Raw genomic sequence first — 18455 nt, 5'->3', positions numbered from 1 at the left:
ATTTTCTAAACCTAATAGTTTTTCCAATGTGGTCAGGAATCTCTGGGGCCCAGTGAAGTTTTGTGAAGTTAAAAATAAAACTATTTTCATAACAATAGAAAGAAATTTAAATTTCAAATAAAGCAAGTGTAGTAATATTGCTAAATATAATTTATGTAAACAAAAGCTCTTTGGGGTCCACAACAGCTTTTTAAAGTGTTAAGTGGTTCTGAGATCAAAAAGTTTGTGAATTGCTGCAATCTATCTCATGAATAAGAAGGGATAAGCTACTATTAATGTAGAGTAAAATAGTATTAAATGAACATGGAAATTCATATGATAAATTTATAAGGGAAACAACATGTAAAACTACCTACTTCCTGAAAGTTTAAAGACAGAAACAAAACTTTTACATATCCAAACACCTTTCCTCAAATTTAAAATTCATTTTGATTCTGGGCCAAGGGAGGTCTTACCTGATTAAGTATCAGACAGGAGGCATCTTCCTTCCTGATCTAGGTCTGCCTTCTGAGCTAGAGATAGTGATTTTTTTTTTCCCATTTTTTCCCTCTATTGCTATCATTGTTACGGACTTACTACTAGTGACCCAATTTCATTTAATCATTTAATAACATTAGTTTTTACAAAAGTATATTTATTTTAAAGACATAGGAAAAAATTATACCAACATCTTTAAATAAAACTTTGAGAGCATCCTCTCCCTAATACTAGCTCAGACTCTAACAGAAAGGATGAAAACTTAGTTTGATTCATACATAGCAGTGGTTCCACCAATTCCATGTTTATTTATGGCATCTCTGTGTTTTATCTGCCACTGGCAGAAGTACTGATGGTTACCCCCAAAGTTCACTTCTTCCATCCTGTGCATTGCTACCGTCTTGGATACAAACCTGTGCTCTGGAATTACAGAATGCTGCAGAGTCTCTGAACCTTTTCAAAAAGTAACATTGTTTACCCATCATCAATCACATAGCTTGCCCAAGAGGGCAGAAACTTGTAAAGATTCAAAACCTGATAGATCTTTTTGAAAGATAGCAGTCAATAAAACCCTGTCTCTTTCTCAAATGATCAACTGACTAGAACCAATTTGTCTATGAATGCTTTAGGATAGCCAGTTCCACTATAACAGGAAATTTTCCTTACAAAATCACCATCATATGCAGAATCACACAATAAAAGTAACAAGGCTTATGGAGGAAATGAAGTTGGGGCACAATGCTCAAAAATTTCATCAAGGTAAAGTTTTAAAAAGATAAAACAGGAATCTAACAAAATGGTGGTTTTACACATGTTAAATGTCACTTTACATTTAAAATGACCTTAAGTTTGATTGCTGAAGAGGGAATCTAAGAGTTGCAGGAAGTAAGTTATTGTGCAGCATTGGGATAAAAGTTATCTAAAATCAGATGGAAAGTTGTAAAATCTGATTGGGTGTGTGTGGCTCTCTATTGGTTTAAAATATGTTTCTAATGCTGTTTTGCCAGTCTTTTCCTTTCGTACAGAAGTCACCTCTATGATATTATGCACAACTATTCTAATATCTTCAGTGTGAAGACCGAGTTAGTATCCTGGATGCCTAAGAATCAGCCAGAGTCAGGATAAGCAAAAGTCCTTGGTCTTTATTCTTGGTCTTTAGGAGTAAAAGTGAAGGGAATGAATGCAATCTCTCAAAAGTGACTCTGGCTCTGGGAAAAGGGATCGAGGAGCGGTTGCGGCGGCATCGGTCTCCTCCGCTCATCTCCCTCGGGCAGCGTGCGGAAGGGCGGCGCCGCCTGCCGTCTCCCTCCGAGTCGTGCCAGGCCGACTGCGACCCCACCCCCCGGCTTGTCGCGGTTGCCCGTTCCCTCGTCTGTCGGTCCGTCTCCTCACGCATCTTTGCCAGATCCTCACGCTTCTTGCCGCTCTTCCGCCCTCTGTGTTTGGGGCTGCGGGGAGCCCGCGGGGCCTGAGGAGATCGCTAGGCTGAAGGCGGCGGCTCTGGCTCCATCATGTCTGCTGGAGGGGACTTCGGAAACCCTCTGAGGAAATTCAAGCTGGTGTTCCTGGGGGAGCAGAGCGTTGGAAAAACATCTTTGATCACCAGATTCATGTGGTGATCACCTACCAGGCAGCAATTGGCATTGACTTTTTATCAAAAACAATGTATTTGGAAGATCGAACAATCAGGCTGCAGCTGTGTGATACTGCGAGTCAGGAACGTTTCCGTAGCCTCATTCCCAGTTACATCCGTGATTCCGCTGCAGCTGTAGTAGTATACGATATCACAAATGTAAACTCATTCCAGCAAACCACAAAATGGATTGATGATGTCAGAACGGAAAGGGGAAGTGATGTCATCATTATGCTAGTGGGAAATAAAACAGATCTTGCTGATAAGAGACAAGTGTCTATTGAGGAGGGAGAGAGGAAAGCCAAAGAGCTCAATGTTATGTTTATTGAAACAAGTGCAAAAGCAGGATACAATGTAAAACAGCTTTTCCGACGTGTGGCAGCAGCCTTGCCTGGGATGGAGAGTACACAGGACAAAAGCAGAGAAGACATGATTGACATAAAACTGGAAAAGCCTCAGGAGCCACCAGTTAATGAAGGAGGCTGTTCCTGCTAATACCATGTGGCTTCTTGAATCCTTCCCCCAGAACCTCACTGCTTTTGCCCCCTTATTCTTCATTGACTGCAGTGTGAATATTGGCTTGAACCTTCCCCCTTCAGTAATAACGTATTGCAATTCATCATTGCTGGCTGTCTCGTGGAGATGATCTATTAGCTTCACAAGCGCACATGTGCGCGCACGCACACACACAAACATACATACAATATGTCAGTGTCTTCATTATTTATATTAAAAAGCCAAAATATTCCAGCATATTCCAGTGATAACTTTAAAAACTAGGTACATTTTCTTAACATTTGTTCCTTTTTTTAAATATGTTATGATAGTGCACTTTGAAATTATGGAAATCTCAAAGGTCTGAGTTTGACTTGGTTAAGGAGCAATATGTTCAGAATAGAACTCACCTCTCTAGCTGATCTTTATCCTCTCTCCCCCACTATCACCCCAAATCACCCTGTCTCTGCCTTTACTCTGCCTCACAAAGCAAATTAGAAGTAGCCCATTAGCAGTCAAGGCAGGCAGATTTGGTGTATCTGAGTCAGCCTTCAGCATTAGGGATAACCCAAGCCGCTGTCCTTGGGCAAAGATTGATAACGTGAACCTTCTAGCTTACTCATGGAATTCCCTTGAGACAAAGCCATCTGGCATTATGAAAAGGACAGTGTTCTGATGGGGATAGGCTTAGAGAATGATTATTTTTAATGGGTCAGCTTGATAGTGACTGACAGTCTCTCTGACCAGGAGAAATGATTCCCTTCATATGTGCTTACCCAAACATTGCAAGCAGCAAACAACTAGGTGTTCCTATCCATGTGGTATTCTAAAAAAATTGTACCTACTCTTCATGGTAAAATTGGAAAGACCTTATGGACACTCCCCCATCAAGGTTTTAAGACTTATGAAGTGTGGGAGGTATTACATTATTGAGAAACTTAAAAAGCAACAGATCTTTTCCCCTTCTTTCTCTGTCTTTAATGAAGTACAGACAAGGCACTGTGTAAGTATAACTCCCCAAAGAAAGAGTGGAAGGATTTCAGATTTGGCCCTGTTATAACTGGCAGAAAAGATTGTGGACAAAAAGATAACCCTCAGAAGAATAGCACATACTTTGCTCAGAACATTTGAGGTCAAGTTGGAGAGGGTAGCAATTTATTTGTAAGCCCTCAAAGCCTTTGTGGACAAGGAGAGAGAAGTGAAATGCAAGATTATGCAGGCTTATGCCATTAATTTCTGGCCTTTTTATGTTGGGTCTTCCAAGTCGGTTTGGTTTTTTCCATTAGATCTGTATAGTTTGGTTAATTAACCAGGAATTTAGTTTTATATTTAACTAAGCTACAAAATTATACAATTAACATTTTTTTCCTTTGATGATATTTATTTCCTTGCCTTTGTTCCTTTTTAAAAAAAAAATTTACTTCCTATCTTTTTGGCTGTTGTGTCAAGGAATCTGTCTAGAACTTGGTCAGTGTGGCAATATGTAGCGCCTCCCTACCCTCAAACCATCATTTGTCCCCCCACCCCACCCCTGGAAAAAACACTGCAAACAATACACTAGGAGTGCACCCTTTTATCCTTTACTAGTTATTGTGAGATTGATGTGTAAGTCAATAAACACGTTTGTAAATACATTGTTTGCAGAAAGAATTGCGGAGTTATAGTGCAGGATGGCCATTCCAGACTCTGTTGTAAACATTACTTAACGTAATATAATAAAGGTGAAATTTCAATGAAAAAAAAAAAAAAAAAAAAAGTGACTCTGGCTTGTTTTACTCCACCCCCTAATCCCTCCTATAATTCTCGTATACACCAAAAGAACAAGCCAGCACAGAATAGTGGGAAAGGCCATTTTCCAAACATATGCTAATAGAGTATTGTTCAATAAGTAATTAGCCTTAATTGCTCAGTTGTCTGATTTCAGTGCACCTACTCAGACTTTCAGCCCTTTACACTTCAGCTTTCCAGTAATTATCTTAAAGTTATTGCAATTATTTTTCAATAACATTCAAAAATATTTGAAAATTATGTTTGGGACAATAACATCCACAAAAGCAATCAGAGATTCTTAGAGTAAAAAAAAAACAAAAAGAGAATTATTACAATCTCATGAGAAAGGGCATCTCCCAGCTAACAAAGTGTTTGTCAGCAAAAGAAAAGTGCCAAGCATAACTTCAAAACACAAAATTAATTAGCCTGAATGTATAAATCCCCAAACTCCTCAACCTCCTGGGCTGGTCTTTCTCCCATTGTTTGGGGGAGTCTAGGTTTACATTCTAAACTCTGTAATCTAACCTAGAAATAAAAGAATATAAATCAATAATAATAAACTTCTAATTTAAGTTTCCCTACAGAATAGCTATACAAGCAGATATAGAATTTAAAGCCATCACCTTTAAAAGAAGTACTTAAATGCTAATTAAGAAGTGGTGGTTAATAGGAAGGGATAAACACAAATACAGCTTTGTTATTATAAAGTCTCAAGTCACAATTAAGTCTATTTTCCCATGAGAGTGTCTGTACTCAGTTAATTCTTCACAATTGTAATATGCTTTCTGATTTTCATAATCATTGTCATCTTCATCATTTTCTGCCTCTACTTTGCCATCAGAAATCAGTTTCCTTGATGGTTCTTATTTTCTATGGTTATAACATCAGGATCATATTCTAGCTCTTCAAAATCCACATTTTCTTCTTTCTAAAATCCAAAATGTTGATTTTTTTCTATATCAATGTATCTTGTTTTGTTTTTAAAAATTGTGTTAATAGTTCAAATCCTTCAAAATCAGAATCAAGTAAGGGAGCAGTTTCTGCAGTACTCAATGCAAGCACTCTTTTATTCCATCATTCCAGGATTCAGCAATGATATCAATGGCCACATTGATATGAAAACACTTATGAAATTCTATAAAATTTTTTCATTTTTAATCTCAGTAGCTGAAATCAACATCTTTAATATTTGCCTTAAATGGCAAAAATACCTTCATCAGGGAGATCTTGTTTTGGGAGACAAAAAATGAATTTGACATTTGGATTAAATTGTGAGACAATGATTGTGTATTGTAATGCCAGAGAAACTGAGGAAAGATAGAGATTAGAGAGTATTTAATATTTTATTTGAAAGGGAGAGATTTACTGGGACCAAATGGATCCATGGTTTGGTCCCAGGGCTGAATGAGACTATCTATCATCTCCAAGAATCCACTGAGTTCTCAGTGACATATACAGGTGGTCAGATACAGGTGGTAGACCAGGCAGGTGTGGAGTCAAGATACTGAGAGCAGAAACAGGACTCTCATAATCTGGTTCTAACAGGATGAGGGGATTCCCCCAAGATGGGGATGACATAATGGGAGGAGGCAGCTAGAAGGTGGGGAGAGGTATCTTGATAAGGTAGTATCTGCTATTCTGATAGATTGGATTGGGGAAAGGCATTCTGGTACTCAAATATTCAAATAAGAGGGAGGGGTGGTTGCAGGAATGACTCAGAACAATTAGGTCACAATTCAGGGAAACCAAGTTAGGATAATTAGGGAAACTGAGTCAGGACAATAAAAGAGAATTGTGGCATAACATTATTAGCAATAATTATAACAAATTTTTTTTTCTTCTAATCCCCCTTTAAAATAGGGCAGGATTTAGAAAAAATAGCACTGCAGCTTTGGGCAGCCATTCTTTCTTTTTTTGTCTTACCTATAGTAAATGCTAAGATTGCATTTAACAATGCCTTTTAAGGGTCATGGTTTGGCAGGGTTAGAAATCTCTATTGCCTTTAGTTTCAAATGCAAATTGCTGTTGGCTATATAACATCACAGTTAATGGATTGTTCATAGTCTTAAACTTTCAGGCATATTTGATTTGTTGGTGGGAGGGGATGTTTTGTTTTGGTTTGTTTTTGTTGTTGTTGTTTTTTTTTTTTGATCTGCCTTTTACATGTAGGTTCTTCAAAGCTTGTTTTTATAATAAATGGCTCTTTGATAAAAATTGAAAATCTGAAACAATAAAGTCTTCTTCTTTAATTAAATTCTAAATTAATGATGGGATTTTTTTAGTACTTTTTCATCTCCATTCATGGCTCCCCCCAGTGACTGAAGGTTTTGGAATTGTAGAAATGTTTGAAAACCCAAAACCACTCAGTACTAGCACTAAAGGATAGTGCTTCTACAATATTTGGTGGTTCTACTTAAAGTCTCCATACATAGATAAGTACTTTCTCTTTTATTGTAATTGTAATTTCTTTTTTATTGTAATTGTCATTCCCATATTTTCACTGTTTGGTCTTCAATTCATATGCTCAACAGTCTTTCCAATATTTCTATTTCTTTAAACCTTATTTCTTATTGACTTTATAGCACTTAAAGCTATTCCACCCATAGATAATCATTTTATTTTCACAATGTTGTCTCTGATCACTTACAATGTGGATTACTTTATTTCCCCTAGTAGAAATAAGAGACAAATTTCCCAAACTTTTAACATAGATAAAGAGCATTAGAATTTTTCTGTGCTTTCATCAGACCATTACTACAATGAAAACTTAGAGGATTTTATCCTTAATGTGAGCAGTGTGATAGCAAGGTAATTGCAATGACACAAATTTCAAGTGTTTAAAAAAAAGAGTTGACATTATCCCATATCCAGCATAATTCCAAAAATGATCCCATGTCTTATTTTCAAGTAATAACATTTTCTTATTCTTTATTCTAGTATATAAAGTATTTTCCCCACTCTTTCAATGTTAACAATTTCCTGTTCTTTGGCATTTGCATACCTAAGACTTTTCTGCTCACAGAGGCAGGCTGGAGCCAAGTCAAAGAAATTTGTGAACTGATTGATACATTTTATGTGCATTTGCTTTATTTTTTGTTGGTTATATAGGCTTAAAAAAGGAAGAAAATGTAAATAATGCAAACTAAACTTTAAAATATGTTGTCTTCTTTTTTTTAGGGAGCCATTTTTTAAGCATTTACTAGCACACCATGGTTCATCTCCACTCTTAGCATTTCCCCAGGATTGCTTTCATGCAAGCTTCTAATATAAAAAAGAAAAAAGAAAAAACTTTAAGTAACTTACTTCAAGGAGGCTATTATCAAAGGGAAAATTTCACTATCAACAGGAATTTTATCCAAATGTCATGCTTGGACATTCTGATTTGTACCAAATAAGTGTAAGGCAACTTTGCATGGAATGACAATATCCAAAAACACAAGATTTTCTTCCCACTCTTCTTGGAGGTGCTTCTAATTTAAAGATAGTTAAAAACTTAGAGATTATATTGCCTATCCTTTTTATTTCAAAGATGATTTGATCAGTGTCATAGTGGCTACTGTTGGAGCCAATATTCAATCAAAGATTTCTGATGTCCTAAACATGTGGTCCTTCTGCTATACAAAGATAGAACTTGGCATCAAAAAAAACAATTGTCCAATATTTTTGTATTATTTTCTTTTTCCTCTCTTGCTCGGTGTCCAGTCCCAGATGAGTTATAGATGTCACAGGGTGAACCTTTAATTGTTCCTCTCCTAAAATACCTCACATCCATTTTGTCCTAACAATTTCACCTTCTCAAGTTCTGTCTCTTTCCCTGTAGCTACCATTTACAATTTGTTCTTTCACATTAAAACCTATTCAGGTCACTGACATCCTTTGAAAGGAAGATATGGAGTGTTACCATAGGCTGATATCACACTTCTAAATATAATATAGTAACACTGTTAGAATTCAGAAAGTATGAAACAAACAAAAAAGATGCTTTGTCACAATTAGGGATATTTAAATTCAAAACATAGAATGTGACAGGGTAAATAATCCCTACAAATTCCATAGTGAAAATTAAATAGGGCATTGCCAAAAGGACATTAGATAGAATCATAGAATATTAGAGCAGAAAACCAAAGAGATCATCTAAATCGAAAAGATCATCCTCATTTCAAAAAGAGACAAAATTGAGACCCCATTATATTGTTAGTGATTAATCCAAACCTAGGATTTTAGACTCCTATCTAGAAGACATTGGTTTTGCTTTAAAAAAAACTGTCAAGACTTTATTCAAAGTGCAGTATTCAATTTGGGAAACAGTTTAGAAAGGACATTGATCTCTCATTAGACATGTTTTAATGGGGGACTATTCTGAGAGCACACAATCAACTAGATGGCTGCTATGGCCTCTTCCAGTTATCATATCTTGCAATTCTTTAAGTTCTTAGGAGAGGATTTTGTTGAATAGCCTGAAAATATCCTCAAACTATGGGCAAGACAACAAACATTTATGAAGTGCTTATTATGTTCTAGGCACTGGGATAATCACTGTAAATACAAACACAAACAAAAAAGAAAAAGTTACTAGCTCTAAAGAGCTTACATTTTGGTGATGAAAGGCAATATATAAAAGGGAACTAGAAAATGAGGAGACTATCAGCTGCAGCATAATGAGTCCAGAAAATCAGAAGCACAACCAGTAGGAGAATGAAAATTGGTGAAGTTGGGAACCTTTCCAAAATGTCAGCTCCAGAAGGAAGTCAATATGTGAATGAAAAAGAGAGTCAGTATTGCAGACGTGTTCCTGTATGAAGACATAGCGGCTGATGTGGGTTCCAAAGTGAACAGATGTCAAGCACTGAAGAGGTTTCAGGGGTAAGAATACAGCCGCAGTGTTGAAGTCCCAAAAATCAGAAGCACAGTCAATAATAAGACAGAAGCAAAAGGTAGCAAAATATAGGTTTGATGGAAAAGAAATTTGAGAGCACTCAAGACTTTGTAACAGCTGTCAAATCACAGAAGTAACTGACTTGACATATCTGTTGGGTCAACCTAGGCTTGAAATCTTAGAATTTTAAAAATTTAATGATATAAATAAAAACTTTCCGACAGAATTGAAAAAGAACAGAATTTTCTGCCTTAGAAAGTAATGTTGCCAAGTGTCAAAAGTAGTTTAAGAGCAGATAAATAACCACTTGCCAAGACACAATCAGGTAGAGGTCTCATTAGGTCACTTCAGGTGACTTTCAATTCTGAAGTTCTTTAATTCTGTTTTGGAAGTAATCTTGAAAAAATGTAGTTGGTGATTTCATATTCATTAAAGAGACCAAAATATATATGCTGTAAGGGGATTTAATATTATAAAGATATCTAAATCCATTTGGCCATTTGTTCCCCTCTGGCTTTTGCCCCTACAATTTCAGTGAATTACCTTATTCCTGAAACTGATAGATCCCATTGAAAAGTTCCCCACTTCCTCCTATAAAACTTTCACTTCAGGATAGAAAAATCTCTTCCTTCCAAAGTCACTTTTCTCAGTCTTTCATTCTGCAATTCATCTTTGTCTTTTGATAACCTTTCTTTGATCATTGCCTCTTGCTCTATGTCTCAATCTACTCCAATGTATTTTTTCCTATCATGTGGGACAAAGACCACCTATTCAAATAAATCAAATTAACATAGGAGATTTCTCAAGGTAAAAGCAGAAAGGAATTTTATTATGATCTCAAGAAAAAGGAAGTCTCCCTCCCCACAAGCAGTTAGGCAAGGAGAGGCAAAGCCCAGATAATACACAAGAATTATATAGGGGCTTAGAGTAACACTCCCTATAGGTTAGATCTTTGTCCTGATTAGTCAAGACAAATGACGTCACATCCTGAATCAGAAATGATGAAAAACTTCCAATCCAACCACATCTTTAGGATTACTAAATTATCTTATATGGGAGTTTCAATGCCAAGGTGGCCTCGACTTAGCCTCTAAAGCAAAGGTCCCACTCCTTGTAAAACACATGATTTCTGGAGAAAGAAACCTGGCCCTGGGGCACAGCTGATCTTTGCTCAATTTTTAGAACATTGTCTTCATCTTATGAGATAGCTTTCACTGCTCACTTCATGCAACTCGCCCCAACCCCCTTTCCTCCCTCAGTGGAAAGCTTTTCACACCAAAGTTTATATATTTCCCTTCCTGATCAACTGCATGACCTATCCTCCCAGCCTCGAATTCCCACCCTTGTCTCCAGAGCACCATCAATTGCACTAATCCCATGACTCTACCTTCTGTTTCAATGATTTTGCACAGAGTTTTATGAAACACCTTGGTAATAAGTTGCATTATCCAAGGAGGACATAACTCCACTGAGGGCAGTCAGAAGCACTATAAAGTCTGTCTCCAACAGGCTCCTCCAAACCAAGAACACCAAGAGCTATTAAAAAGAGAAGTCAAAGTTTGAATCAGAACACCAAGAGCTATTAAAAGGGGAGGTCCAATTTTGAATCAGAACATGATGTCTTTGGTTATATCTTTTACCAAGGCAATAGTCAGTATTTCCTCCTGCATATTTTCTATAACAGAAACATAGTCTTTTCTCATGGGAATATTAACTATGAAATCATCCAGATAATGTCTTCCCTTCCTGGCCCTTCATTCTAATCATCTTGGATAATACAGATTGGGAATAGGAGGGTCCCACCAAGTGCTATGAGGATAGCCTTCCACAGACAACTGTTTGATTGGAGGTTTCTTCTTGGGCTCAGTTTAACAGGGCCAGTTATTATCACAACCAGCTATGTCTCCCATAATTGGAATAAGTAACCTTTCACAAATAAAGATGCCTACCACAAAAGTCAGCAACAAAAGAGATGCTAAAATAAATAGACAAACATATGCACCTAGCAACTGATAAATGATTAGGTCAATATTCACTTACCTACTTTAGGATATAATTACCATTATATATATTTTTTTGAATTGTGCTCATGGCTTCTACTGACCATTTGCTCTGATTATAAAATCTTCCCATTAGAGAAAAAATAGCAGAAACATGATAGCATCAAAACAGATCCTTCAGGCCTTGACCTGAGAGCACACACATGATGCAGGATAAAGCTTCCTTAGCTCACTTTTATTAGGTAATTGTTCCAGTTTTCAATTAATCAGGTAGTAACAATTCCACCTTAAACCAGGAGTAATCAGGTGGGTTCTTATTCAAAAGAACACCCCTGGGAAATTGACTCAGAAAATTCCACCTCAACAGAGGCCAAAGTTATCCTCCAAATTCTTGCCTAATTCAGGATCACACTCTTGAGTAGCTTGTGATATATTCCTTTCAGATGGTGGATCACTGGCTTGATGATCTATAAGATAGTCTTGCCTGAATTTAAAACTCCAAATAATATCAGCTACAGTCCCAAGGGATTTATCTCCAATAGCAAATCTCATTAATCAAAACTTCAGATGAATATAGCTCTCAACAATCACATATCCTAAATAGGTATTGAGTATAATTTTACATTGAAAACAGTAAGAAATTCATTCTAGAAGGTTCATAGCTTATCTTTCACGTCTAAGTAGTCTTAAATTCATTATTACACAAATCATTTTGCTTTTAAAATTCCAAATACATAGAAAAATTCTAAATTGAATATTGTCTATAAAAGAAACATGTTCAATGGGATAAAGGCAGAAACTGTTATTCTCAGAATCCTTTTAAATAATGGGTAAAATTTTAAGATGACTCAATACAACCAATTAAAACCCCTACAGAATACAGAATACCCTAATTTCACATAAAAGAACCTAATTAAATTTAACATTGCTGTTTTCTTCATTCTAAAAAAGTAATGTCAGCTCAACTTCCTCCAATTGAGGAGTCCCTTTAAACATTTTTCTTTTGGAAATATAAATAATACCACTAATAATTGGAGCTCCTGATATAGCATTTCCCCAAATGAATAATATGAGTTTCTGATTGTTTCCACCATCATTGCTTCTCCTTTTGGCATCTTCAACAGTTGAAGCAGGCACTGATACATGAATATTGATAAAATTTCTCTAGGAATGAAGTGCTTTTGCACAAAGCACCCCAAACAGGACCGTGAGAAACATAATCTTGAATTTTTGTAGTTAGAAGTCTATTACTAGTTTTTCACTCTTAGATGGTATTTTTAACAACCCAGATGTACTGTCCTGACAAACCTGAGACCTTGACTACCTGATAAGCTTAAAGAAATATTGCTTATTGCTGTCTGGGAATGACCCCCTTAGAGTGATAACATTTTGCCTCCTGTTTAGAATAGAAATTCCTTTATTATGACAAATGTATCAAGAAACATTTTGACGTCTCTCTCTTCCTTCTATAAATATGTGGCCCTGAGGCCACTCATTGTTGACCCCTCCCATCTTGGTGTTGAGGTTCAGTCGCTAGCTAGCAATAAACGCTCTTAAAACTTCATTATTTTGGCTGCCCTGTTTTTCTCTCACCTGGGCACTTCAGGAACAAACATTCCCATCTCCACCAAAACATTCCTAATTGTAAAGTCAATTTTAGAGATTATAAATTGTTCTTAATAGACCATTTATTCTTGAAGTTCCTCTACAAGTCCTGTAAATCTGGTGTTCTCAGCTTCCAGATTGCACTAAGTCATCTGCAAAGTCTGGTGATGTCCCTCCCACTCTGTTTCTTCCAAGACTTAGTAAGTGCCCACTCCCCTGCAAATTGAAAACTCCAAAAGTGTTATCTGGGTCAGCAATCCTTGTTTCCTAAGGGTTAAAAAGGAATGAGGACACTAGCAGTATATAATTCCTTTAAAATCCTTTGTTTCAAAAGAGGGCCTTTCCCTTTCTCCTCCCAAATAAAATAAACCAATCTCATATGAAAAAAGTCCCAGGTTAATTCTGGGGACAGTTCTAATTCTTTTAAAAAAGCAATAAAGAAACATTTGATCCAAGGCAATTTAGTCTCTAACATCAATTTAATAATGTTTCTTAAGAATCTGATTCATTTTTTCCACTTTTTCAGATGAGGGCAGAAGCCCAGGTATATGGAATTGCCACTCAATTTGCAATGATTACCCATTCTTTCATATAAAACCTTAAAGGTAAAACATGTTCTTTTATCAGGATCAATTATCTCTATCAATCCATACTTGTTACAATTTCTTCCAATATTATTCCACTAACCCCTCAGCAGCAGAACTCAGGGGAAAGCTTACACTCATCCTCCTATGTCTCAGTTTCCCCACTGGTATTATTTCATTAAACCCTAAATTTTCTGGAGCCAGGCTCCCTCTTTCTCCCTAGCACACCTCCTCAATACTTCTTATTTATTTTTAGACATGTTACACACCTTTGAGATACAATTTGTTGTACAATTACACACATCCCTATATGCCAAATTTTCTTGCTTTTACAAACCTTAAGATTAATATTCTAAATATCCTTGGATCAAATTTCACAAAAAATTTGCCACATATCCAGTTGGGCCAACAAAGTGATGCGATTTTTACAAATTACCCAATATACAATTTAGCAAGCAACATAGTAGCTTAAATATTTTTCATCTAATTAGGAGATACAAACGTGTGATCTCCTTAGGTAAGTTCCTAGAGAACCAAAAATTTTAACTTGAAATCAAATCAAATGCAGATATAAATTTTTAGTAAGAATACTTTAATATTAATGCACGCATTTCTAAATTATGTCAGAATAAACAAGTGTGCAATTTTAGCAGGTAGGCATTAATAGTAATTATCCCTACAATTTCAGAATCAGAATTTCAATATAACCACACACAATCCTAAAATTAAGGTAGCAGAAAATTGCCTTTTCAAATCAACCACAGGACTTTAAGAAAATGACAGACTCTAAAACTCAAGGGGAAGAGAGTCAGAGAAATTTGGACCTAAGTGTCCAGCTACAGATCTGTGGGCCAATGGCTGTCTCACTCTCTATGACAAAAATGCTGGGGAGGGGGCCATGTCAAAGATGTAGGGGCACCAGTATGAACTTCAGAAGAATTCAGGTTAGCAAGGGACAGCTCTCTATCTAAGATCAATTCCATAAACCTGAAAACCTTGGAAAAACCCAGAGAGGGAGCAGTTTTTTTTTTTTTCTTCTGCAGTTTCTCTCAGAAGGCTTTTAATCATGTAAATTAGGCCTATCTAAAAACACAATAGACCAACTCAATTTAACTAATAGGGCCAAGTAATTTAAAACTTATTCTCAAAAACTCCAGAATCTGCTACATTTTTTTTTTTTAACAGTTCTATAACAACTATTTCTACAGACACAAATTGGCCAATTCTGGCTCCACAAAAGTGTCATTTTTCATTTCATTAATTTTTTTAAAGTGATAGCACACTGCTTTTCCATTTTCCCAAAAGTTCTAACTCTCTAATCCCTTTCAATCCCTCTCTAATCCCTCTTCTCATTCATACATACTTAAACTTTCTCACTAACCTTTCTATATACATCAGTTAAAGATTTTATATTCCCAACTCAGCCTGATCTTTTTCCAACCCAGCAACAGAGGCTTGACATGAGAACCCTGAAAATGAAGGGGGGACCCTAAACTCTCTCTCTCTCTCTTTCTCTCTCTGAAACTCCTTCAAGGCAATAGTCTCATTGAATTCTTGCCTCTGTAAAAGACCCCCTGGAGCAAAACAGGATAAGTAGCTTCATTCTCTTCATCCTGAGAGACCTGCACCACCCCCCTTGATATGCTCTCTATTGAGTTGAAAATTAGGCTAGGACTTCTCATTCAATTTCAAGATTCTATATTTTGATTTCAACTTAAACTACTCCCAGCCCCCACCAAGAACTGCCCATATAAAGAGGCTTTCTCCACCCCAACTCCTTGTTGAGGGCTCAAAGTAAGAATCATGCCCAGCCAAGGAACCTCCCTTGGTATAGCTACCTGTAAGGGACTCTCTGCCCACTAAAAAGCATTCTCTTTCACCGTAACTCCCTTTTTATCTCTCTTTTATTTCCCTAACAAGACCATATTCACTTTCTCTACTAGAGGATTTCTCTGCTAAAATCTCTCTGTCTCTCTGTCTCTCTCTCTCTGTCTCTCTCTGTCTCTCTCTCTCTCTCTCTCTCTCTGTCTCTCTCTGTCTCTGTCTGTATCTCTCTCTCTCTCTCTCTCTCTCTCTATATATATATATATATATCTATCTATCTCTTTCTCTCTCTCCCTCAGGACTCCTCTGCTAAATGTTTACTTCTCTGCCGGGATCTGCCACTAAGAAAGTCAGCAAGCAAAAGCTTACCTCTCAGTTCTAATAATAAACTTCTTTTGCCAGTTAAACTTTTCAGGTTCGTAAATTCATTTACAAAGGATCTGCGCTGCCAGAAGGGGGTTCCAACAACTCCCTGCCCTGTGCCAAACCCCATCATTTGGCTCCCTGACTGGTAATTGAGGGGAGCCAAACCTCATCAGGCTGACTCCTTAACTCGCTCTCAGCTTTTAATACAAAACACAGAATGCAAAGGAGACACAAACAGGGAAATCACACAGACACAAAGAAATCTATTTTACATACAGATTTAAATTGGACATACTCAGTTAGCCCTGAGATTATTTTCCCTATATAAAGTAATTATTTTCAAGGAGGTCAACTTTTAGCTGAGCCCTCCCTTTTTGACTATTTGAGGAGACTTTTCAGAGCACCCCTCCAGAGACGGTTAGACTCAAGAGTTGACTCAAGGGTCCCACAAATTAGTCTCCTATGTCCAATTCAGTCTAGTTACATTTTCACCCAAAAGGCCTATCCTGTCCAGAGCACCCTTCCAGAGTCTGTAGCACCTCTCCAGAATCTGTCAACTCAAGGGTTGACTCAAGAGTCTCAAAGGTCACATTTACCCTTTGGTGTTGACCTGCTAGTGCTAGAGACCTCTCCCACTCCCAGGTCACATGATCCTGGAGAACCCCCATAAACTGTGTGGGACAAAAACCTCTAGCTCAAATAAATCAAATAAATTAAGGATATTTATCAAGATAAAAGCAGAAAGGAAAAAAAAAAATTTATGGTCTCAAGAGAAAGGGCATCTCCCTTCCCACAAGTTAGGCAAGGAGAAGAAAGGCCCAGTTAACAGACAAAAATTATATAGAGGCCTGGGGTAACATTCCTTATAGGCTAGATCTTTGCCCTGATTAGCCAGAACAAATGACTTCACATTCTAAATCATAAATGAGGAAAACTTCTAACCCAACCACATCTTTAGAATTACTAAATTACCTTATATGGGAGTTTTATTGGTGACTTAGTCTCACAAAGCAAAGGACCCAAGTGATCTCTGGAAAAAGAAACCTGGCCCTGGAGCACAGCCAACCTTCACTCAGTTTTTAAAACACTGTCTCCATCTTGTGAGATAGCTTTCATAGTTCATTTCATTCACTATCATTCCCTTCTCATTAATCACTTCTTAGAACACAAAATAACAACTTGCATGCTGATGGTATTTTAATCTTTACAAAAAGCCTTTGTTCCTAATAACCCTGTGTGGAAAGCAGCACAAAATCTTTGTTTTTCAGATGAGGAAATGAGCTAAGATATCATATGATGGTGTGTGTGACAGTAACAACCACAAAAACAATCAGACTCCCAGAGTAAGAAAAAGCAAAAAGTGGTTTATCATGATCTCTCCAGAAAGGGCATTTTCCATCTGACACTGTATTTGTCAATAAAAAGAAACAAGGGGAATGTTCATCTAAGACAATCAAACATTTGCAGCTTTTTTAGCTATAGCTCAATATGTTATTATACAGTCTCAAGTCATAAGTAGATCATATTTCCATGAATGTGTCTTCACTCAGTTAATGACACATTATGGTTATAAGGTAAGGCCCGGAATTTGAACCCCAATCTCTTTATTTTAAGTCCAACATTTTTTCCTCTCTTTTGACCAATATTTGTTTTCTGATGGTCATTCTTCCTTTTTCTACCTCGATCCTGCTCTCTGGTTTTCATTGTACTCCCAAGAACTACATTGTAGTCTCCTTCACAGGTTCCTTTTTCTTTTACATTATTAGTGAAGGAATCCTCCTGTGTGGAATTAGCTGAGTGAAGATGCACTCATGGGAATAAAGCCTTAAACTATAATTGGGACTTGAGACTTTATAATAACAAATAAAACTATAGCTAAAAAATTGCAGGTGTTGCCTCCTCATATTTCCCACCACTTTTTAATTATCATTTAAGTATTTCTTTTAAAGATGGTGATGAATTTGATTTCTCTTAAGAACTTATTATAATTAACTTATTCTCTTTTGTTTCTAGGTTGTATTTCTGTGATTAGAATGTAAACCCCCAAACAATGGGAAAAAAGGTCAGCCTGTGGAGGTGGGAACTTTGAGGGCTTCTGCTATTTAATCTTACGTTTCAAAGTTGTTTCTTTGACTGTCTTCTTTCACTGTCTAACACTTTGTCAGATGGAAGATGCCCTTTCTCACAAAATCGTAATAAACTCCTTTTTGCTTTTTCTTACTCTGAGAATCTTTGGTTGTTTTGTGAATGATACTACCCCACTTGCTCCTATATTCTGTCTTCAGTACTTATTTTATTCACTCCTTTGTCAGTTTTACTCATGCCCTTTAGGTAAATAGGTCCCCAAATTACATTCTCAATAATGCCAGACCCTTTCCCTAAATCAAATCATGTATTTCCAATAATTTTCTAAGCATTATTATCTATATTATATCTATATAACAAAATCTAAACTTATGAGTTACCTTTGGATCATCCTCTTGAATTTCTTATTTCAGCTGGCGTCATTAATATTCTAAGTCATAAAATGCATTGTTCTCTGATTCAGTTTTCTTGGGGTCTCTGGGAGCAGCTTTAATTTCAGTTCAGTTATCACCACAAGGACAGCCAGGTGTTAAAGTCCAAATCCTTTATTGTCTCCTTCAAAGTCCTACCTCCTTTTCGGGGCCAGTTAGTTTTCTTAGAGGCCTATCTCTCCCCTTGGTTCGGAGAGCTTGAGCTCCTGTCTGTGTTCTCTGCCCTCTGAATCTCTCCGAATGAATGCTGGCTGAGGCTCCCAGCTTATATGCTCTACACTGAGTAGAGGAAACCATTATTTGTTGTGA

General features: G+C 36.8%; 1 pseudogene across 1 annotated transcript; it reads left to right on the top strand.

The window, feature by feature from the left end:
- Positions 1-1924: 1924 nt before the first annotated feature.
- On the top strand, positions 1925-3647 carry LOC116422081 (annotated as a pseudogene). The gene has a single exon (XR_004232669.1). The product of XR_004232669.1 is annotated as a ras-related protein Rab-6A pseudogene (transcript).
- Positions 3648-18455: the final 14808 nt, after the last annotated feature.

The sequence above is a fragment of the Sarcophilus harrisii genome, chromosome 1, assembly GCF_902635505.1.
Source record: "Sarcophilus harrisii chromosome 1, mSarHar1.11, whole genome shotgun sequence".
Taxonomy (NCBI): domain Eukaryota; kingdom Metazoa; phylum Chordata; class Mammalia; order Dasyuromorphia; family Dasyuridae; genus Sarcophilus; species Sarcophilus harrisii.
Note: the sequence above shows the minus strand (reverse complement) of the source record. Positions and strands in the feature narration are given on the sequence as shown.